General features: G+C 43.7%; 1 long non-coding RNA gene across 3 annotated transcripts in view; it reads right to left on the reverse strand.

Moving 5' to 3' along the window:
* LOC145503973 (uncharacterized) overlaps positions 1 to 23109 on the reverse strand; it is a 203194-nt gene that overhangs the window by 43819 nt on the left and 136266 nt on the right. The window contains exon 3 of one of the 3 annotated variants that reach the window (XR_014051969.1): positions 5190 to 5319. The exons of 1 other annotated variant lie outside the window; for it this stretch is intronic. This is a non-coding gene — a long non-coding RNA (uncharacterized LOC145503973). Of the gene's footprint in view, positions 1 to 4647; positions 5320 to 23109 lie in introns of those variants that run through there. One more of the 3 variants, XR_014051968.1, reaches the window with a different exon arrangement.

The raw sequence follows: 23109 nt of genomic DNA on the forward strand, positions 1-23109 counted from the left end.
CTTTCCCTCACTGGTTTACTTTCTCTGTGAAGCATGAGAACACAGCCAGATCCTGGGGTGATTGCTGTTATTGTTTAGTTAGTAATTTGTGTCTGACTCTTGTGTAACCCCATGGACTATAGCCCACAAGGCTCCTCTGTCCCTTGGATTTCCTAGGTAGGAATACTGGAGTAGGTTTCCATTTCCTTCTCCAGGGGATCTTCCCAACCCAGGGTCTGAACGTGCATTTTCCGTGTTGGCTGGCAGATTCTTTACCACTGAGCCACCTGGAAAGCCCACATCTGGAGTGAGGGGTCCAAGCCTGGATTCTGTTGCTTACAAGCTGTGTCTTTGAGCAGATTACTTCTCGGGGACCTTAGTTTCCCAATCTACATAAATGAGACTAATGACTCACGGTTATAAGGATTAAGTAAAAAATTGTAAGTGAAAAGCAATCTATGGCACTGGTGTTAGGGAGTATTCAATAAATTCTATCTGCCATTATTAATATTATTATAAAGTGCTCAAAGCAGTTTAAAAATGTGTTGTTTCATCTGGTTTTAACAAGAATCTATTGAGAAAGGGGTTATCAACCCCATGTCATAAATAAAAGCACTGAGGCTCAGAATGGTTGAGTGAGCTGATAAGTCACAGGACCACTGAGCAAGAGAATTGAGGTTTCTTGGCTCCAGTGACAGTCCTGGGGGCAGCACAGCAGATAATCTACAGCAATAGCAGCAGTACCTGCAACAAGCACACCACTCTGTCTTGTACACACTGCTCTCACTTAACACTCACAATCATAGGCTCTTGTGTCTATCACAACCTCCACTTCAGATGAGGGGACCAACGTTTAGGGAGGTCAAAGAAAGTGTCTGGGGGTGCACAGCTGGGAATGGTGGTGTTGGGATCTGCCTGCTTTACCACGCCCAAGCTGTGCTCTCAGTCCCCGCGCAGGTCTGCCGCAGCAACTCCCTCAGAACAAGTGCGAACACTTTCCTGGTCAACGCAGCCAATGAAAGGAGGACAGCTTATGTTTATATGTGGAAAATCATGTTGCCTGCAACAAAAGATAGTTTTATTTTTTCTTTTCCAATTTGTATGACTTTTCTTTCTTTTTCCTGCCTCATCGCAGCGGCTAGAAGCTCCAATACTGTGTTGACTAAGAATGGTGAGAGCAAACATCCTTGCTTTGTTCCGGAAATCAGAGTGAATGCACTCAGTCTTTAACTATTAAAAACAAAGTTTGATGTAGGGTTTATGAGGTTCAAGAAGTTCCTCTCTATTCCTAGTATACTGAGAGGATTTCTTTTTGTCATTAATGTGTATTTAACTTTGTCAAATGATTTCTCTGAATCAATCAATATGATCATATGCTTTTTCTTCTTTGATCTATTTATATAGAGGACTATATTGATTGATTCTCAAATATTGACTCTGTCTTGCATACCTGTCATTAACGCCTCTTGGTCATGGCACCTTATTCTTTTATAAATTGCTGTATTTTGATAGTTAAATTTGGTTGATAATTTTTGCATCTAAGTGCTTGAGAAATATTGGTCTTTAGCTTTTCTTTTTTTAACTGCCTCTGCTGGTTTTGATGTCAGAAATTATCATCATATTTTTAAAAATCTATTTTCTGGAAGAGATTGTGTACAAATGTCATTGATTGTTCTTTTTAAAAAATATTTATTTATTTACCTGGCTGTTCTAGGTCTTAGTTGCAACATGTGGGATCTTTAGTTGTGGAAGGTGGGATCTAGTTCCCTGACCAGAGATTGAACCCAGGACAACCCGCATTGGGACTATCAGGGAAGTCCTAATTGTTCTTTAAAAGTTTGGTAAAATTTTCCAGAGAAATTATCTGAGCCTGAAGATTATTTGGGGGTACTATTTTAACTACAACTCAATTTCTTTAACAGTTACAGGACTGAATAGATTATCTATTTGATCTTGGCTGAGTTTTGGTAGTTTGTGGTTTTTGAGGAACTGGCCCATTTCTTTTAAATTGTTGAATCTGTAAGCATAAAGTTGTTTGTAGTACTTTCCTATCATCTTTTTAAAGGTCCTAGAATTTGTTGTAGTATCTTATTTCATTCCTGATACTGGTTATTTGTGTTTTCTTTCATTTTTATTTTTGCCTATGTTGCTAGAGGTTGTTAACTTTATTGATTTTTTTTTTCCAAAGACTATTTTTTGTTTCAATTATTTTTTTCTATTATTTTCCAGCTTTCTGTTTTATTGATGTTTGCTCCTCAGTATTTCCTTTGCTTTGTTTGCTTTGAGTTTATTTTGTTTTGTTCCTTTTTGATTTTCTGAAGTAGGAACTTAGTTACTTGAGATAACTCTTTTCCAATGTAAGCATTTAGTGCAATAAATTTCCCTTCCAGCTTTGCTTTAGCTGCAGCTCACAATATATTTATTTTCACTTTCTTTAGTTCTATGTATTGTTAAAATTTCCTTTCAGATCACCTGTTTGACCCATGACTTATTTAGAAGATTATTATTGAGTTTTCAGAGGTCTGGAGATTTTCTTGGTTTTGACTTCTAGTTTAATTCCATTATGGCCAGGCTCCATATGATTTCAGTTCTTTCAAATTTGTTAAAGTTTGGATATGGTCTGTCTTGGCAAATGTTCCATGGGCCCTTCAAAAGAATGTATATTCTGCTGTTGCAGAACAGAGCATTCTATAAATGTCAATTAGATCCTTTCAGCTGATGGTATTGTTGAGTCCTATATTTTTTCTTTTCTATATTTTTTCTGATTTTCTCTTTAGTAGTTCTAGAAGTCCAGAGTGGAACGTGAATGGAAATTTAAGCTCCCAACCACAATAGTGGCTTTATGTTTTTCTTTTCAGTTGTCTTACTTCTTGCTTCACATATTGTGAAATATGTTGTTCGGTTCACAGGATGGCTATGTCTTCTCTGTGGATTGTGCTGTGCTTAGTTGCTCAGTCATGTCTGACTCTTTGCTACCCCATGGACTGTAGCCCACCAGGCTTCTCTGTCCATGGGGATTCTCCAGGCAAGAATACTGGAGTGGGTTGCCAGGCCCTCCTCCGGGGGATCTTCCCAACCCAGGGATTAAACCCAGGTCTCCCACATTGCAGGCAGATTCTTTACTGTCTGAGCCACCAGGGAAGCCCAAGAATACTGGAATGGGAAGCTTATCCCTTCTCCAGGGGATCTTCCCAACCTAGGAATAGAACTGGGGTGTCCTGCATAGCAGGCAGATTCTTTACCAGCTGAGCTACCAGGGAAACCCCGGACTAACCCTACATGTCATCATATAATTTCCCTCTTTGCCCATGGTAAATTTCTTTGCTCTAAAGTCTACTTTGATATTAACATAGCCACTTCCTTTTGATTAATGTTTGCATGGTATATGTTTGTCCTTTCCTTTGCTTTCAGTCTGCCTATGTCATTGAATTTGAAGTGAGTTTCTTGTAAATAACATACAGTCAGGTTATGTTTTTTAAATCCATTCTGCCAGTCTCTACCTTTAATTGGTGTACTTATATCATTTATATTTAAGGTAACTACTGACCTATTGAGGCTTCCCAGGTGGCACTGGTGGTAAAGAATCCACCTGCCAATGCAGGAGACATGAGAAACAGGTTCAATCCCTGGGTTGGGAAGATCCCCTGGAGGAGGGCATGGCAACCCATTCCAGTATTCTTGCCTGGAGAATCCCATGGACGGAAGGGCCTGGTGGGCTAGTCCATGGGGTCACAAAGAGTTGGACACAACTTACCATACTCGCAAGTGCTGGCCTATGAGGACCAAGTCTGATATTTTATTTGTTTTCTGTTTGTTCTTTCTGTTCATCATTCTTTTTTTTTTTTTTAATTGACTTTCTCTGGATGACCTGAACAATTTTAGAGTTCCTTTTTGATATAACTGTATTTTCAGTGTATCCCTTCATATTGTTTTCTTAGTTATTATTTTGTTTGGAGACTGTTCTGCTGGGAAACCTTTGGGAATGAGGAAGAAGCTGGTGGACCCGGGTCTCCTTATGCCCCTGCACAGAGGCCAAGGAGGCTGAGGGCTTCACAGCAGCTGCAGCTGTGGGTGGCTCTAACCACTTGATGATATCTCAGTTTGAACCAGGAGCCAGGAGTGTCCAGGGCTTCACTGCAGCCAGTTGACTGGACTGTCTGCAAGGACCCTGGGCTGTAAAGAGGAGGCTGGAACTCCTTACTGGGTCTCTGTTGTGTTTCTCTTTTCCTGGAATTTGGCCAGAAACAGCAGGATACTCTTGGGGTTTTTAGTTTTGTCTGAGCCTGTTGGTGATCCCACATGGCGCGCCTCTTTGGTGCTCTGTTCAGGGTATATAGAAGATAAAAAAGCTCAGGGAACTCAAAAAGTTGTTCTCTCAACTCTTGAGGATTCCTGCCAGTCTACCTTCTTCTTTTTCAACTTTCAGAATCCTTTTATCATTGCCTATTAAGTAGCTTCCTGGGTAGTTCAAACTGTAAAGGATCTGCCCACAATGCAGGAGACCTGGGTTCAGTCCTTGGGTTCGGAAGATCCCCTGGAGAAGGAAATGGCAACCCACTCCAGTACTCTTGCCTGGAGAATCCCATGGATAGAGAAGCCTGGTGGGCTACAGTCCATGGGGTCGCAGAGTTAGAGATGACTGAGCGACTAAGACACACACACATTGAATAGCTTCCAGGGTTTTTAGTTGTGCTTAGATAAACAGAAGAGGGAAAGTGAATCTACACCATCTCATTCCAGAACCAGATGCCAAGACAGCCTATTTTTTAAATGTTTCAGACATTATTTTCTTTCCCAGTTGATTTTCCAGAAAAAAAAAAAAAAAGAAAAAATACTATCAGTGGTGCTTCCTATGACCACAACGCCACCCTCTGTTTTCCTGGAAGAGATCAATTGCATTACTCAAGGTTTCTCTGAGAACCTGCTCTGTATTTAAACCCAGGATATTGAATTGCTTTCGAAAACCCAAACAGGTTATCACTTCTTTCCTGGATCAAAAGTTGGTTCGTAATGTAAATACTTGTCTGTAACACAGAAAATGGCTTTTCTTTGAGCTCTTCTCATTCCTTATCCAGTGTCTTGAAGTGTTAGGGGAAGCACACTGACTGAAACCGCCCACCCTGGCCAGGCACCATAGTAACCATTTGCATGAGTTCTTTTACGACAGGAGGTCTTGGTAAGGGACACGGGACTAATAAGCCACCACCAACCGGAAGAGTTCAGGAACGGTTGAAAGGAGACACCACATGTCCGACCACCTCCCAGAATCCTTCTGGCTGACATCCATCTTGGCTGAACAAGGCCTGCACCACCAGGAAGGTCTCTGAGTCAGATGATTGGCTAAAGACAACACAGAAACAAATCCCATCACCATAAAACCTGAGACTTCGAGCCACGTGGCAGAGTTGTTTTCCTGGGTTCCCTTACCCTACTGCTCTCTGCCCTGGCACCCTTTCCCAATAAAATCTCTTGCTTTGTCAGCACATGCGTCTCCTCGGACAATTCATTTCCGAGTGTTAGACAAGAGCCCAGTTTCGGGCCCTAGAAGGGGTCCCCCTTTCTGCAACAGAAGGGAGGTTTTTTTTTTCCCTTGGGAGCCAAAGGTTAGGAGTACATTTATCTAGAGACAGATTACCGTGGAACTACTGGAGTCTTCTTAATTACAAATGTTTAGCTGCACGAGGAAAGACCTTGTAGCTGTGTTTTACTTGTTTCTCATCTTGGGCTTTTGCCTGACAATATTGGATGGGCTTTCAGCCCAGTGACCTGCAGGAAAGTGCACTATTAAAGCTTGGAGTTAATGTTTGGATTTTACCACAAAGACACAGTAGCCAGTACACTGTGAGCTGATCAACCCTTTCCCTCTCCTCCAAAAATAAAAAAAATTACTGCTTCCTATACTCTTGCCCTCACCATAGAAATAATCTTCTCGTTTCTCTTAAGTAACCAGGGAGTAGGGGGACAAGAATCCAATCTATTGACTATTTTATATCTTGAAGACACAATTTAGGAAAAACTACACTAGATTTAACATGATTTGTACCACTCTTTTTTTTGTGCCATATGTTATCTCTTCCCAAGATTTTGAAAACAACTATAAAATGAATGCATGCAATATTAAAATATGTAGGAAAACCTGTGAGTTTACATGACTTTGGGCTTACATCAGTACAGTGATTCATATATAATGTGGTAAATAAAAGAAGCTTTAAAAAGAAGCTAAAAAATGGTTTATCCTTAAGTTGAAACTGAATGTTCACACGTGAAGTAACACAATTTCAAGTGCATTTTATAGTTCTTTTTTTCTGAATTACTCTTAACGCCACTATCTTTAGAAATATTTATTCAAAATATGTACCATTTTCTGGTACTACATGAAGTTTAGTGCTTGACTGCAGGGTTAAAAAAGAAACTAGTAAATTAACATACTCTTTATTGCTATGGGCACTATCCACTCCAAATTTTCAAAAGATCCAGCAAAATCAGGTACACACAACTAACCAGCATATTGAAACTGCTTTTATAACTTTCTTGAAATTATTTAAAAAATCTGTGTTGAAGCACATTTAATTTCTTTTAATTTGTAAAAGTGACACCATTTGAGCGATTTTAATTTACAACCTGAAGGAAGATTCCAGTCATCCATAATCTCAGCTGAAAATCTGAATATAAAAGTTCACACAAAATCTGTTTCCCATAGACATGTATGAAATGAGTATTTCATAGCCATCTATTCAAATATTATTTGCCCTCTACACTGATAAGGCAAAAAAAAGACGAAAGTGAAATAAAAATACAGGGGAAAAAAATGACCGTCCTTGCCTACCTTCAACAAATCTAATGTTAAAGAATAAAACAATAATAATAAACAAATCGGCTCACAGAGAAAACAGCTTTTCCTCTGGTTCCTTTTGAAGTGTGTCTCCTTTTATTTTTTATTTTTGGAAACCTGCAAATGAGGGCTTCCTTGGAAATGGAGGAATTCTGTAGTTTCCAGACTCCAAAGATAAACAAAGCAGTCAGTTTCTCTCCCCTCCCCACCCCCACCCTGTAAATAGCCTCAGGCCACGTCTGGGCCTCCCTCCGCTCAGGGTGTCTACCGGGGGGCTGGGGGCTGGGAAGGCCAGTGAGGCCAGGGTGGGACTCTGGGGGATGGGAGAGGAAGGAGACAGACGAAGGAGAAGGGGAGGAGGGGGAAGGGAGGAGGGGAGGGGGAGGAGGGGGAGGGGAGGTGGACTGCAACTGCAGCGGCTTGAAGGTTCACGTGCGTCCCGGAACAGACAAAATGTGCACAGTGGAACAGGAGAGAGAACTGCTTAAAAAAAGAAAGAAAAAGTACTGCTTCATCAGCTGAAAAAGAGTCCTGTTCTTTCCTGGTTTGATGTCAGCTCAAAGGACTGGCTTGGAATTGCCCGCAGCAATATTGGGCCCCTGCCCACACGGCAGACAGACAGTTTTCCTAGCCAGCAATAGGCTTTTAATAAAACAGGATGCTGTCCCATCACTAAGGGCGCTGACGACTGTCCTGAGAATGGGCCCCAGTCCAGAACTCCCGCCCCACCAGAGCATCAGTCTTGTGTTCCTTATCGCTGGGGGCTGCTGGCCCAGGCGGACGGCCAGTCTCCCAGGGGCGTGCTGAGCTAAGGTTTGCAGGCGGCCACTCCAGATCCCAGAGCTGAGTGCTTCTGCAGGGGCCTCACCATCCTTGAGCGCGCCCCCTCCTGCTAATTCTAGGAGTGCATTTTGCCTGCTACGACATTTAAACAGAATGGTGGTGATGGTTTAGTCGCAAAGTCATGTCTGACTCTTGTGACCCCATGGACTGCAGCCCACCAGGCTCCTCTGTCCATGGGATTATCCAGGCAAGCATACTGGAGGAGGTTGCCATTGCCTTCTCCAGGGGGATCTTCCCAACCCAGGAATTGAACCCAGGTCTCTTAAACAGAATGGGTACTAGTAAATAAGTTACTAGGGATTTCCCTGGTGGTCCAGTGGTTAAGACTCCGCACTTCCGATGCAGGGGGTGGTTTTGAGCCCTGGTCTTCTGGCAGGAGGCAGATGGGCACTCCCCAGGGTAAAGCAATTGGAGATTGATTCTCTATTGACCAAAACTCCAAGATGAGAACAGCAGGACAATTAAGGAAGGACACTGAACCACACATTTCTCGTTTCGAAGTCAGGAGACCTCCCGACCACACATGCATAGAAAAGGCTCCTTGGAGGTCAAAGGGAAGTCATGTCAAGGGATACTCTACCCATACGCCTCTTTGGTAGGACCCATTTTGGCTAAGAGATGCATGCGCACACATGGAGAGATTCTGAGATATACCAAATATGGACTGTGAACCAGGCAAATCAGAATGACTGGCCAAAGGAAACCCAGAAGAAACGCCCCATAAAAGTAATTCAACCTGCCACTAGGGTGTGACTTAGCAACTCAGGGACTGTCCCTCTGAGTCTTCCCGTGTGTCTATCCACACTTACTGTACTCTTTTTCCTCTTAGTAAACATTTTACTTGCTTCACTCCTTTCTGTCTTTGTGGAAATTCTTTTCTGCAAAACCGAAGGACCAAGGTACTTGTCACTGACCACTGGTCCAGTGTCTAGGATCTGGTGCTTTCACTGCTGCAACCCAGGCCAGTCTCTGGCTGGGAACCCAAGCCCCACTCCAAGCTGTTGCTGGCCAAGGCCACGTGAGATCTGTCTGGGAACTGAGATCCCATATGCTGTGTAGTTCAGCCAAAAGAAAAAAAGAATTTAAATGTAAAATAAAGGAGCTGGTGGTAACAGGAAGGTTGAAGACCATCTGTCTCCCCTTTTCCATAGCAAGCTCCCATGAGTCATGCCAGGTCTAGATTTGGACCCAATTTTACGTCTCAAGTGTGATGAGCTTTAGCATTTGGGCCAGGGTCTCCTGTATGTTTGTTTTCTGCCCGCCTGAAGTGAACTGGAGCATGTTTCATTTGGGACAGCAGTTTCTGAAGTTTTCCAGTTGCGATTTGATACAAGGTCCCCTCTTCAAGGGTGAGCTCTCAGGCGTGGCACCCCCTAGACTGCCTGAGGGCATCAGAATTCTGATTGTGAAAGTCTTCTATGAATATTGCCCCACAGGCACCCACGAGATCCTGCTGGAAGGTACAGAAGTGGCCGAGCATAGCATCCACACCATGCAACCAGCCAGCTGACTTTGACAACGTCATAGGAGACTGAACTCCAACCGGAAGAGAAATCATTGTCATTGATAGGAAAGGTCTGACGACCTAAATTCTATCCTCAAATCTGCCCTGGCTTCCTATAACGTCCTGGCTTTAGACAACTTAATACACTATGTGCGTGACTCAGTTTCCTCGTTTGTAAAACGCAGAGCAGGTAACTGGAAGAGAGAGAATCATCAGATCATCAGATTGTAGGCTGGTACCTTCCCTTATCACACCCACACAGGCATCATCAATCCCTCACAGCACCTTTCGGAGTCCAGATGTAAAACCCAGTCAGGCATAACCAATCCATCGAAGATGGCACTTGAGTAAAGACTGTGATGGTTTCTAAGTTTTCTTTCAAGAGGGATGGTCTGTGAGCCCATGAGTCTAAATCCAATCTATTTCTATTTACTTTGAAATTCTGGGGAGGAAATTGAAGGAATTGGTGTTACAGGTGGTGTTTTCACTCCTTCTTTCACTGGAAGTTTGTGACTTTGGCAGTGAAAGGAGGAGAGAGGAAGTATATGGAAGGAACATCTGGGCATGTAGATGGTGTCAGAATGGAGAATTGTGTCTCCTGGACCGCAGCCCAGATCCACCCCAGAACAGCGGGATCCTGGCAGAAGCAAGATGCATGAACCAAATCCGAGAAGAACACGCTGCAGGAGACTTGCCAGTGTGACCAGAAAGAGTTTGAACAGAAACTTCAGAGAGAGGCATTTTTAAAAAGGCCCAATAAATCGACAAAACCAGAAAAGATGAAGCATGGCCCTAGAATATCAGCTAGGGTCCTTGAAAGCAAATGAAACTGCTCTTGCTGATTCAAGCAAAAAAGGGAAAACATTATTAGAAGCTACAGAGATGCTGACAGTGGCAACAGGAAAGCTGGATTCTGAGCTCAGAGCCTGTGCAGCCCGGGACAGAAACATTCCACTGTCAGGTGTCTCCGTGGGGAATGAATGGGTTGTCGTTGCTCACTCCGAGGCTGCTGAACTCAGCTGGTCTTGGGGCTGTTCCAGGGGAGAGGAGGGGGCTCTGCAGACAAACTGTGACCACCTTTCTACTCCACTGCAAGGGACAGAGCACCTGGACTCCTCGGTCCACTGACATGGCACACAGGTCAAGGTCAGGTCACAAGGGTCAAGGAGTTGCACAAAGGAAGGGATTCCAGGCTATTAAAAAACAATGTCCATATAGTCAAGGCTATGGTCTTTCCAGTAGTCATGTACAGATGTGAGAGCTGGACCATAAAGAAGGATAAACACTGAAGAATTCATGTTTACGAACTGTGGTGCTAGAGAAGACTCCTGAGAGTCCCTTGGACAGCAAGGAGATCAAAGCAGTCAATCCTAAAGGAAGTCAACCTTGAATACTCATTGGAAGGACTGATTCTCAAGCTGAAGCTCCAATACTTTGGCCACCTGATCCAAAGAGATGACTTACTGAAAAAGATTCTGATGCTGGAAAAGATTGAGGGCAAGAGGAGAAAGGGGCAGCAGAGGATGAGATGGTTAGTTGGCATCACTGATTCAATGGACATGAGCTTGGGCAAACTCCAAGAGATGGTGAGGGACAGGGAGGCCTGGCATGCTGCAGTCCATGGGGTCATGAATAGTCAGATACGACTTGGCAACTGAACAACACCAACAAAAAACAAAATAACGGCGCCCCGCACCATAGGTGACAGATGTCACACTATAGGCACATCGAGTGATCAGACTTGTACCAGGACAGCCCAAGAGTGCATCGCAAAGAAGCAAACAAATATAAGATTGAGTCCAGCAAGCCCACCGGGCAGAGCTGAGGGTGATTCCAAGGTCAGGTACCAGGTATGCAAAAGCCATCTGGAAGGCACGGATGGGGTTAAAGGGCAGAGAATAAGTCAATTAATTACCAGCCATCAGGAACAAGCAGAGGGGAGGACAGGAAGGAGTCTAGTAGGTGTCAGAGATGAACGTCAAGGCCAGGGATGGGGTGAATGAGGGAGTAAAAAGTGAGACCTGTACACAAGGCTCAGGGTCATCTTTCTCCACTCTGATGGGGTCTGTCTTGCTGGAAAAGAGCCGCATTTGCAAAGTGGAGGAGGTGCCTTCCCAGGAGTGTCCATGAAATCACTCACATTCAGGGAGCCTCCTGAACTCTGCTTTCTGGGAAGTACAACTCCCAAATTCAGAGCCTAGCTCCCCCTTTTCTGGGCATGGTGCCAGTTCCTAGGGGAAGGAGCTAAGCTCTACTGTCTGATGCTCAACACGGCTCTGCTGGGTTGGGGGCCAGGGTCTCACGGGGTAAGGGGGGCAGATAGGAGGTGATTGTGCCACTGTGTCACTCCCAAAGGAGGCAGCAGCAGAGAGAGATGGAGAGATCTGAGTCCTGGGGACACGGACAGGGTTCTGATCCAGCTGTGCCTGAAAATGTTGAACTTCAGACTTGGCTTGAGGGCTAACCCTTGGGAAAATTTCCTGAGCCAGTAGACTCTCTTTTTGGGTTTCTATCACTTGTAACTACAAAGGGTTTCAAGGCTTCCTTGGTGGCTCAGGGGTAAAGAATGCTCCTGCCAAGCAGGAGATGTGGATTCAATCCCTGGGTTGGGAAGGTCCCCTGGAGAAGGGAATGGCAACCCACTCCAGTATTCTTGCCTGGGAAATCCCATGAACTAAAGAGCCTGGCGGGCTACAGTCCATGGGGTCACCAAGAAACCAGCATGACTTAGTGACTAAACAACAACAACTAGTGCTGGTCACCCCAGTGCCCCGACCTGAGAGGCACAGGACCTGGATCCCCTCCTTGGCTCCAAGTCACATACTCATGTGACTTTGGTCCAGTCACTCCACCACCCCGAGCCCCGGTTTCCTCGTCTACAGACACGGCTTTCAAAGCCTTGAACAAAGATGCCAAAGGCACTAGTGTCAAATATGTGGGCAACCAGAAGCTGAGAAAGACAATATATATCATAAATAACCAAATCACCAATGACACAAACTCATTTCAGCTGGATGGAAAAAGAGGCCAACTAACAAGATCAATAAAAATCAAATCACAATATATGTCAGTAAAAACACTGAGTATTAAAAATGCAACACAGAAGAACATGCAGGCGAGGCCCTGGTTATTTCCTCAGCTCTCTGTGTGACAACATCTAAGGAATATCCCAAATGTCCAACATGTGGAAGAGCCAAGGAACAGAAGTAACCTGAGATGTTGTGCACAGTTATGAAGAATATTCTGACCTGGATATATTAATGGAAATTATGCTACAAGACAAGGAATCAAAGACCAAATACTATCTACTGGATGGATGTAGTTATGGAGAAGTGTTACATGCCAATTCATAGCAATTGGCAGAAATGCTTCTCTGAAAGTTGTACCCTCACTCTCTTAGAAGAAAAGAAAGTCTGGCAGTCCGCGTTGCCGTGAAGTTAATGTCCGTGAGTCCTGGATGGGAGTGGTAAAAGCCAACGTAGCTTTAGTTGTATCCATGGAAGTATAATGTCTCCATAATGTGCTGCCCTCAGGGGCCACTGCAGGTTCCCAGGTGTGGCAATCTGCTAAGAGCTCATCTTTTAGGTAACAGGCATGATGGAACAGGTAATAGGCGTGGTTATCCCACACAAACTTTGACTCACGTACTTCTGGACTCACCTTGTGAGAAGAAATTAACAATACCTTCCAGACAGATGGAGACATGAAATGTGAAGTGAACTGCCTGTACCACTAAGAGAAAATAGGAATAAATATTTATCTGCATCTGGGAGGTATTGAAAACACCCTAAAGATAAAATTCCTGGGAGTGATCATAAAGGAAAATATTGATAGACATAAAAATTTTAAAACTTCAGGGTCTTAAATCACATAATAAAATTAAAAGACAAAAAAATAACTGGGAACATATATATCAGACAGTGGGTAATTGTATGTATGTGTATATGTACATACATGCACGTGTGAGTGCTCAGCTGCTAAGTGTTGTCCAGCTCTGTGCAATTCCACGGACTGGAACTTGGCAGGCTCCTCTGTCCGTGGGATTTCCCAGGCAAGAATACTGGAGTGGGTTGCCATTTCCTTCTCCAGGGATCAAATCCATGTCTCCTGCAACTCTTGCATTGGCAGGCATATCCTTTACCACTGAGCCACCTGAGAAGCCCATGTGTGTGCAAAGTATAAGACTAACAGAAAAACAGAGAAAAATACAAGCCAAGATTTTAAAGGAAACCAAACGCCAATGATCTATGAGAATTTAAAAGATGCTCAGACTCACCAATAACCAAATAAATGCAAATAAAAACAGTAAGGTAACATTTCTCTTTCAAGATGGCAAAAATAGATGACAGTGTACAAGGGTAGACTGTTCTGGTGGCTCAGCAGTGGAGGAAGATGCAATGCAGGAGACTCGGCTTTGATCCCTGGGTAGGGATGATCTCCTGGAGGAGGAAAGGGAAACCCACTCCAGCTCTTGCTTGGGAAATCAATGGACAGAGGAGCCTGGAGGGTTACTGTCCATGGGGTCAGAAGAGTGGGACATGACTTAGCAACTAAATCAGCACCATCATATACAAGGATCCAGTGACAAAGCACCGGTGTAGGCAGGGGTGCTAATTAGATTCTCCCCTCAGCACTCACTGGCTGAGTGTCTTTGAGTAGTTTACTTAGCCTTCCAAGCTCTAAACTGAAATAATCATAATTCTTGTCTGACAAGGTTGTCAAGAGGATGGACTGAGATTACTCTCACCCAGACGTGACACTTCAAGGAACTTTTTTCTAATTAGAGGCAAGCCAGCAGGGTATGGTTAAATAAATCATGATACATTTGTAAGGTGAGCTATTGCACAGACATTAAGCATATTATACAAGATTATTTCCCAATGAAAACTGCTGGAGATATTATGATCCCAATATTGTAAAGTAAAATACATATATACTTTTTATATACAGAAAAAAATAGTTAACATCTTATTTCTTCTTTCTTGTAGTCATCTCTAGGTAATGAGCGTTATAGGTGACTTTTTTTAAAGTAAAGACAAAAGCTATAAGGACAAAGATGGTATTGAAACCAAACGAAGTTAAAATGAAACAAAATGCTGTATATTGTGCCCTGACAATGTCAACTGGTGAGTTTAGATTGCTGAAAACCTTGAATGACGTGAAACAGCTGGAGACGATGTGCAGTCTGGAAGACAGAAGGTCGTGTGGGAGCTGTAACATCTGCCTGCACACGTTAGAGGGATGTCACATCAGGGTGTGTCCTGCTTTTCTTTATTTCTGTATATATTTATCTATTTTTGGCTGCACTGGGTTGTCTTTTCTTTTCTCGCTGCACAGGCTTTCTCCAGTGGTTGAGAGCCAGGGCTCCTCTCTAGTTGCATGGGCCTCTCTCGTTGCAGAGCAGGCCTCTAGGAGCTCGGGCTTCGGTAGCTGCGGTTCCCCAGCTCTAGGGCACGGGCTTAGTTGCTCTGTGGCATGTGCAGTCTTCCCGGACCAGGGATGGACCCGAGTCTCCTGCGTTGGCAGGCAGATTCTTTACCACTGAGCCTCCAGGGAAGCCCTGTGCCCGTTTTGCCCTCTGGAACAGCACATTACTTGCTTCTCAATGACTGACCATCCCGGGGAGATTAGGACTCTGAGTCCTAAGGGGCTTGAAACCATACTTGGGCCCTTGGGGAAGAGTTGCATCTTGGCCCAAGAGAGCAGGCATGGACCCACCTCTTCTGGGGATTTGGATTTGATAATTTTTTTTTCTCTTTAAGATGGAAACCCATAAAATTATTAATAATGGGACAAAGAGGATGGTCAGTGTAATTATCAACAGACTAATGGTATGCCGGAGGGAGTGACTAACATCATTCTCAGGAATCGTCTGTTTCATATAGGAATGAAGGTTGGATTCATTTCTTCCACCCTGCTGCTCTGTGACATCTGGTAGCAGAGATAAAACTAGACCAGAAGTCACTTTATCAGTTGAGTAAAATTCAAACAGTTCCTTAGTAGATTAGATCTGTAAAAACTGGGTTAAAAAGAAGAAGGTAATCCAATGATACAGATCAGACCTAACCCCAGGAGTGGATGCTGTGTCATAGGTTTCCAAGTGGGAGTCGATTAATCATCAACAAGGAACATACATCACTGACCACAACGGTCATGGTAAATATTGGAGGCGAGCAATTAAGGCACCCAGAACCCATTCTCCAGCCAAGGTTTCTCCAAAGAAAACATACTGATGGCCAAAAGACAAGAAAACATGTTCAACATTGCTAACTATTACAGAAATGCAAATCAAACCTACAATTACAAACCATTTCACACCAGTCAGAATGGCCATCATTAAAAAGTTTACAAATAATAAATGTTGGCGAGGTTGTGGAGAAAAGGGAACCCTCCTCCACTGTTGTTGGAAATGTAAATTGGTGGCCACTATGGAAAACAGTATGTTGGTGGTTTACTTGCTATGTTGTGTCCGACTCTTACAAGTCCATGGACTGCAGCCCACCAGGCTCCTCTGTCCATGGGATTTTCCAGGCAAGAATACTGGAGTGGGTTGCCATTTCCTTCTCCAGTGGATCTTCCCGAACCAGAGATCAAACACAGGTCTCTTGCATTGTAGGCGGATTCTTTACCGACTGAGCCACCAGGGAAGCCTCTGGGGTTTCCTTAAAAAACTAAAATTAGAGTTACCATGTAACCCAGCAATCCCATTCCTGGACATATACCTGGAGAAAACTCTACTTCAAAAAGATATATGCCCTTCAGTGTATGTAGCAATACTATTTACAGTAGCCAAGACATGGAAGCAACCTAAATGTCCATCAATGGATGAATGGATAAAGAAGATATGGTACATATATACAATGGAATACTAATCAGCCATGAGAATGAAATTTTGCCAATTGCAGCAAAATAGATGGATCTAGAGATTGTCATACTAAGTGAAGTAGGTCAAAGACAAATACCATTTGATATCATTTATATGCAGAATCTAAAAAATATACGAATGAACTTATTTACAAAACAGAAACAAACTTACAGATATAGAAAATAAATTTATGGTTACCAAAGGGGAAGGGAGGAGGCATAAATTAGGAACTTGGGATTAACAGATATACACTACTATATGTAAAATAGATAAGCAATAAGGACCTACTATATAGGACAGGGAACTATATTCAATACCTTGTAATAACCTGCAATGGAAAAGCATCTGGAAAAGATAGCTGAATCACTTTGCTGTACCTCTGAATCATTGTAAATCAACTATGCCTCAATTTAAAATAAATAAATAAAAATGTCTGGGCCCCTGATTAGATATACCCACAGAAGGGCCTGTTTCTTCTTGTCCTTCTGCTCCACCATCATAGTACTGGCTTCTGCCCTCAAGGTCACAAGACAGCTGCAGGGGCTCCTGCTTTCACATTCATGTGTCAAAGGAGGAGAACAGGAATCTCTCAACTGGGTCAGCTATTTTTAATTTACTTTCCCAAAAGACCCACATTATTTAGATGGTTTGCCTGATTCAAAATTTGAACATGTGACCTGGAACCAATACCAGTACATTCCAAGATCCAGTCCCAGTGATCAGTCCAGGGTGGGCAGCTGTTTCAGTCACTGACATTCCTCAACATCTGCTACCTGGGCTGCTAAGCCCACATCAGGCTGTGGGCTGGACTGCTGGCAGCCAATTCATGGGACCTTTGGGGGTAGGGAAGCTAAGAGTGAGACAAAACAGAGAGATGGGATGACTAAGACCCATTCCTGTTGATGTCACTGAGTCTAGCCAGTCCTGAACTTTTCATACATGGCCAGCAGCGTGAATGCTCTTCGTCAAACCACGGGGGACGGGCCTGTAGGGTGAGGGCAGTGTAATGCAGGAAGGCTTGAAATGTGACAGAATGGAAAGGTAAATAAACAGAAGAAGTTGTATTTTCTAAAGCAAGGAGCAGTTTCTTTGTATTTTAAACCATAGATTAAAAGGGATGGCCTTTGAGGGTATGTCCTGCTCTGGGCTTCTGAGCCTGCGTGTTACCTGTTGCTCACTTACAAGCATCTCTGTTCCTCAGAGTGGTAAGTCCAGAGAGAGCCAAAGGCAAGCAAAGCCAGTGGGGAAAATGGGCGATTCAGGAATAGTATTGGGACTACAGAGCAGCCATCTGGGGAAAAAAGGTTGTAAGAGGGAAGAACAAATATGACTCATTTAATCTGTGTCTTTTACTTTAACCTTTGTGTTCTATAGCCTTTGCTTTGAGTTAAGAATGTTGCCTACAGCCTGAAATATACAGGATAGCCCTTTCTTAAAACTCTGACCTTTAAGGGTATAACACTTTTCCATTCACATAGAGATAAAAAGTTGCAGAATAGAGAATAACATTTGAGTTGTTTGAGGTTTATAGGAACATCATGACCTGACCTACAAGGACTGCTGCAAGAACAAAGGATTCCTACACCAAGAAGTTTGCAACAACCTACCACGCCCTGCCCTCATCTGGCCTTTAAAAGTTCTTTGCTGAAACCCTTCAGGGAGTTTGGGTTTTTTGGACATGAGCCAGCCATTTTCTTTGCCTGGCCCTGCTGTGAACCCTTCTGTGCTCAAAACTCTGACCTTTTGGGTTGACTTCGCTGTGTGTTGGGCACATGAACTAGCGTTCAGTACAAGGTAAACCCATGCAATAATTACATATCCAACTAAAAGTTACACAGATCAAATGCTGTTGTTTAGTCGCTAAGTATGTCTGACTTTTTTGGGGACCTCATGAACTGTAACCTGCCAGGCTTTCTGTCCATGGGATTTCCCAAGCAAGAATACTGAAGTGGGTTGCCATTTCCTTCTCCTGGAGATCTTCTCAACCCAGGGATCAAACCTGCATCTCCTTCCTTGGCAGGTGGATTCTTTACCACTGAGCTACCTGGGAAGCCCACATACATCAAATAGTTACATGTAAAAATATGAAACCATATAAGTACTGAAAGAAAATAATTTTTCACTTCAGAGGGAGGAATACTTCTATGAGCATAAACACAAATTATGAAACCAAAAAGAGAAAATTTGATGAAAATAACTACATAAAAATCAAGTTTTCTCTGCATGGCCAAACCTACCACAGACATACTCAAAATGCAAACGTCAAACTGATAAACACTATTGAAAAAGTGCAAATATCCCTAATATATAAATACTCTTCGAAATCAATAAATGACCGACAGTCCAACAGGGAAGGGCTTCCCTGGTGGCTCAGTGGTAAAGAATCTGCCAGACAATGCAGAAGATGTAAGAGATAGGAGTTCAATTCCTGGCTTGGGAAGATCCCCTGGTTCTTCCCCTGGCAACCCACTCTGGTATTCTTGCCTGGAAAATTCCATGGACAGAGGAGCCTGGTGGGCTACAATCATGAGGTCAAAATAGAGAAAAAGGGGGCAAAGGAGGTGAACTGACAAGACACAGGAATGGGAATACCAGTGGCCCTGAGCACTGGAAGAAACAGCACCATTCATGGAAAAAGAAATGCAATTCACATTTACACCAAGATACCATTTTCATCTTTCAGATGGTTTAACTTTAACCACATGCTATATTCAAAAAGATGTTTGAAAACAGGCACTTTTATTCATTCTAGTAATTTGTAGAATAGCACAGTTTTGATGGACCGTAATTTTGCAACATACATCAAAACTATAAATGCGTTTATCCCCTTTACCTGGGAACTCGGCATCTGAGAATTCTTACACATGTATAAGCCACGTGCACCTATAAGGACATTTAGGTAACATCATCTGCATTTGCCAAAGATGGGACACAACCCAAACGTCTAATATTGTGCAGTTAGTTACATAAAAAGTAGTACAGTATGCTCCCTGGAGGAGGATATGGCCACCCACTCCAGTATTCTTGCCTGGGAAATCCCATGGACAGAGGAGCCTGATGTGCTACAGTCCCTGGGGTCACAAAGAGTCAGACACGACTTAGCACCTAAACCATAGGATAGCACAGTATGTTATCCTTTATGTAACAAAATAAAGTTGTAGTTCGTGTAAAAAATAGGATCCCTAGGAATCTGATGAAGGTGGTTGCCTCTAGAGGGGTTCTGGAGGTCAGGCTGAGATGGAGTCTTCTCTACACGAAGGAATCTGAAGATGATGGTTGCCTCTAGGAGGGTTCTGGAGGTCAGGCTGAGATGGAGTCTTCTCTACATATTGGTTTGAATCTTTGACATTTTGGACCATGTGCGATGTTTCTTGATTTAGAATACTTTTTAAAATTAAAAAAAGGCAAGATATCGCTGTTCTTCTTTCTCTCCAGTAACAGAGTCAGCAGGTGAGTGGCTGGGTGCCTAGGTGGATGCCATCCCCATCTCTTGGCTGGATCACCACTGCTTGGCCAGGTGTCCCAGCTGTCAGGACGACAGTGTGGAAGGTGTGGGGGGACCTCAGCTGTGTGCTATGTTAGGCGTGCTCCATGCTCACTTGTGGCCATCACCTCACGTGTGGGGCCTGCTGGCACTCTGCTCGCAAGTTTTCATCTAATTATGAATTAATTCATACACATTAGTGGTGAATTCTGTAGCCTTTCAAATTATTTTGGAGGCAGGCGGAGGAGAACATGTTTTAAATCTGAAATAATTAAAATGTCACAGTTGCTTGTGCCTCTTAGGTACTGGGGCTTCCCTGGTGGCTGAGACGGTAAAGAATCTGCCTGCAACGCAGGAGACCCAGGGTTTGATTCCTGGGTCAGGAAGATCCCCTGGAGCAGGGCATGGCAAGCCACTCCAGTGTTCTTGCCTGGAGAATCCCATGGACAGAGGAGCCTGGTGGGCTGCAGTCCATGGGGTCGCAAAGAGTTGACCGAGCAACTAACACTTAGATACTGGGGGCCCACAGATGGGGCACAAGTGCATGACCAAGGCATCATTCACAGCTCCATGTTCCCATGCTTGGCCTCTCCCCAGGGCAGGTTTCAAATGAAGCCCTTCAATCTGCTCTTCTCACTGCACCCCAAGCAGAAGCAAATTCTCAGTGACGCTGTACCCTGCATGGGGTGGGCCCATGAGGGCCCCAGCTTCCTCAGGGACAGGGCTGTGCTGTGCTCTGGACTTTGTCACCGTCTCACTACTCGGGCCTCTGGCTCGGCATCTGTCTTCTGAATCCCAGCAGCTGTGGGTGGTGGCTTGCTGCCGAGTCCCCAGTGGGCCCGGCTTGGCAGTCGGCTCCTCGGCCCCTGGCACGGGGACCTAGCATCCATCCACCGGGAGGCTGGCGGGGGCTGTCTTGCCATGAAGGACGGGTGTCCTCGTGGCCCTCCAGGGCCTGGCAGACTGCCCACGGGTGTGTGCAGGTGTTGAAGGCTGTCTGGACCCCTCTAGAAGCGCTGGCACCTGTTTAGGGCTTCCCTCAGGCCCCACTCAAGGGCGGCTGCAAGAGGCTCCAGCAGAGAACCTGGGAGAGACTGGCTACTTCTTAAAACATGCAAATAGCCTCAGAGAGAGACTGTTGTTATTCATTCATTCATCTATTTTCAGCAGGAAAAGGTTTTTTGACTTTATCTTTTTTTAGATTATAGTTTTTATAGATTATATGGCTTTTTTTAGATTATGTATTATATAATTAGATTATATAGATTACATATTTAGATATTATATATATTATTATATAATTATTATATATTAAATATATATTATATATTTAGATATTATATAATTAGATTATACATTTAGATTACATATTATAGTTTTTATAGATTATATGGCTTTTTTTAGATTAGATATTATATAATTATATTATACATTTAGATTACATATTATATGATAGTTTCTATACATTATATGGCTTTTTTAGATTATATATTATATAATTAGATTACACATTTAAATTACCTAGTATATTACAGTTTTTATAGATTATATGGCTTTTTTAGATTATATATTATATAATTGGATTATATAGATCATATATATTTAGATTATATATTACATATTATTATATAATTATAATATATATTAAATATATTATATATTTAGATATTATATAATTAGATTATACATTTAGATTACATACTATATGATAGTTTTTATAGATTATATGGCTTTTTTTAGATTATATTTATAATGTTGTCTTAGTCTCAGGTGTGCAGCCCAGTGATTCAGTTATACACACACACACAATCTTCTTCAGGTTTTTCTCCTGTATAGATTATTACAAAATATTCAGTATTGTTCCCTGTGCTATACAGTAGGTCCCTGTTGGTTATCTATTTTCTGTATGGTAGGTAGTGTGTATCTGTTAATCCAGCCTCCCAGTTTATCCCAACCCCTGCCTTTCTGCTTTGGTAACCGTAAGTTTGTTTTCTATGTGTCTGTGGGTCTACTTCTGTTTCTTAAGTTCATTTGTATCTTTTTTTTTGTTTAGATTCCACATATAAGGTATCATGTATTTGTCTTTCTGTTTTTAGATGAGCTAAGGAAGTGCTAAGTAAGAGGCGTGAAGCAACCCCTCTGTGCATGAGCCTAGTGTATGTGTGTGTGTGCATCTGTGAGCATGTGCATGTGTGTGAATCCTTGCACACGGGCTGAGTGTGCACATGTGTGCACCATGTCCACACAGGCACCAGGCAGATGCAGGCAGCTGCACATGTCTGCTCCACGGTCTGAAGGGGACTTGAATCACCTTCTGGTTCACCAGCCGTTTTACACAAGGAAAGGCCTAGAGAAATTGGCCACCTGCCATGCAAGATCAAAACATCTAGGTGCCTGGCGTGGCCAACAGGGCCGTTTCCTCGGGCAGAGGCACTGCCTGGCGAGACACCAGCTGACCTGTCAGAGGACAGGGAGACAGACTTCTTTCCTGTGCCTTTAAAGTGGGGCCCCTCGGAGGCCTAGCCTGGGCACCCGTCCTGTGCCCACTTTTCTGGTTCAGGAGGAATGTAGGGCCATGTGGAGCAGGAAGCACAGCTGCTGGCATTCCTGGTTAAGGCCAAGGTACAGGAGGAAGAAAGGAAGGAGAGGGAGACAGAGAAAGGAGGGAGAGAAGGGGTCGGGGAGGGGAAGAGGAGAGACTGCAGACTTGGACGGGAGGGGAGGGGAGCCCCCCGGGGTGTGGAGAGGGCAAGCAGAGAGCTTGGTGCAAACCCACACTGCGTTTCTCTCTTGCAATCACTTGCGTGCGGGCTGATAGGAAGGAGCAAGGGGCCCCACTGCCCAGGGCTCCCTGCCCTGTGTCTGGCTGGCTGGGTCTCAGATCCCCAAGAGTTAACTGTGATCAGCTCTGGGCTCTGGACTGCGGCCTCAAGGAGACAGTCGTGGTGGCTAAAAGGGTCTCCTCATAATAGTGTCATGGTTTATGGGGGGACTGGCTGGAGAACCCTTGAGGCTAACACCTGGGGACCTTGGACAAATGACCTCCCTTCCCTAGCCTCCCCTTCTCCTTATAAAAGGCATGTTGAACACTAATCAACAAATTGGACTATTCAGGTATTTAACTGAGGTGGCGGAAGAGCTTGGAAGTGGAAGTCAGTGAGTTTGTTCAATATGAACATGTACAGTTTTCAGGACTTTTCCTGAAAAAAACAAAATATTGCCACAAAATATTAGCAGGTCCTGGATCCCCAGATACACAAAACATTGCCCCAGATACACAAAATATTAGCAGGTCCTGAATCCCCAGATACACATGTGGTGGAAGAACATCTCAGCAGCAGATGGGGGCCAATGGCCCACGATCGCCTGTCTATATGAAGGGCAGCATGTGTGCATGTGTGTGTGTTGGAGTAGGGACTCCAAGGAGCCCTGAGTAGCGTAGGGAAAGTAAAAGTGCCCAACACTTGGCTCAAGCAATTGTTTTTCTCCCAGAGGCTAAAATTCATGGGCAGCTTGCCAACAGCCACATTAGGATAAGAAATGTAATACGTTTATAATAAGTTTGCAAAATACATCTTGATGCAGTGAGCGCACAGTGCTCC

This window comes from Giraffa tippelskirchi, chromosome 4, assembly GCF_054371585.1.
Source record: "Giraffa tippelskirchi isolate mGirTip1 chromosome 4, T2T-mGirTip1v1.2.pri, whole genome shotgun sequence".
Lineage (NCBI taxonomy): Eukaryota > Metazoa > Chordata > Mammalia > Artiodactyla > Giraffidae > Giraffa > Giraffa tippelskirchi.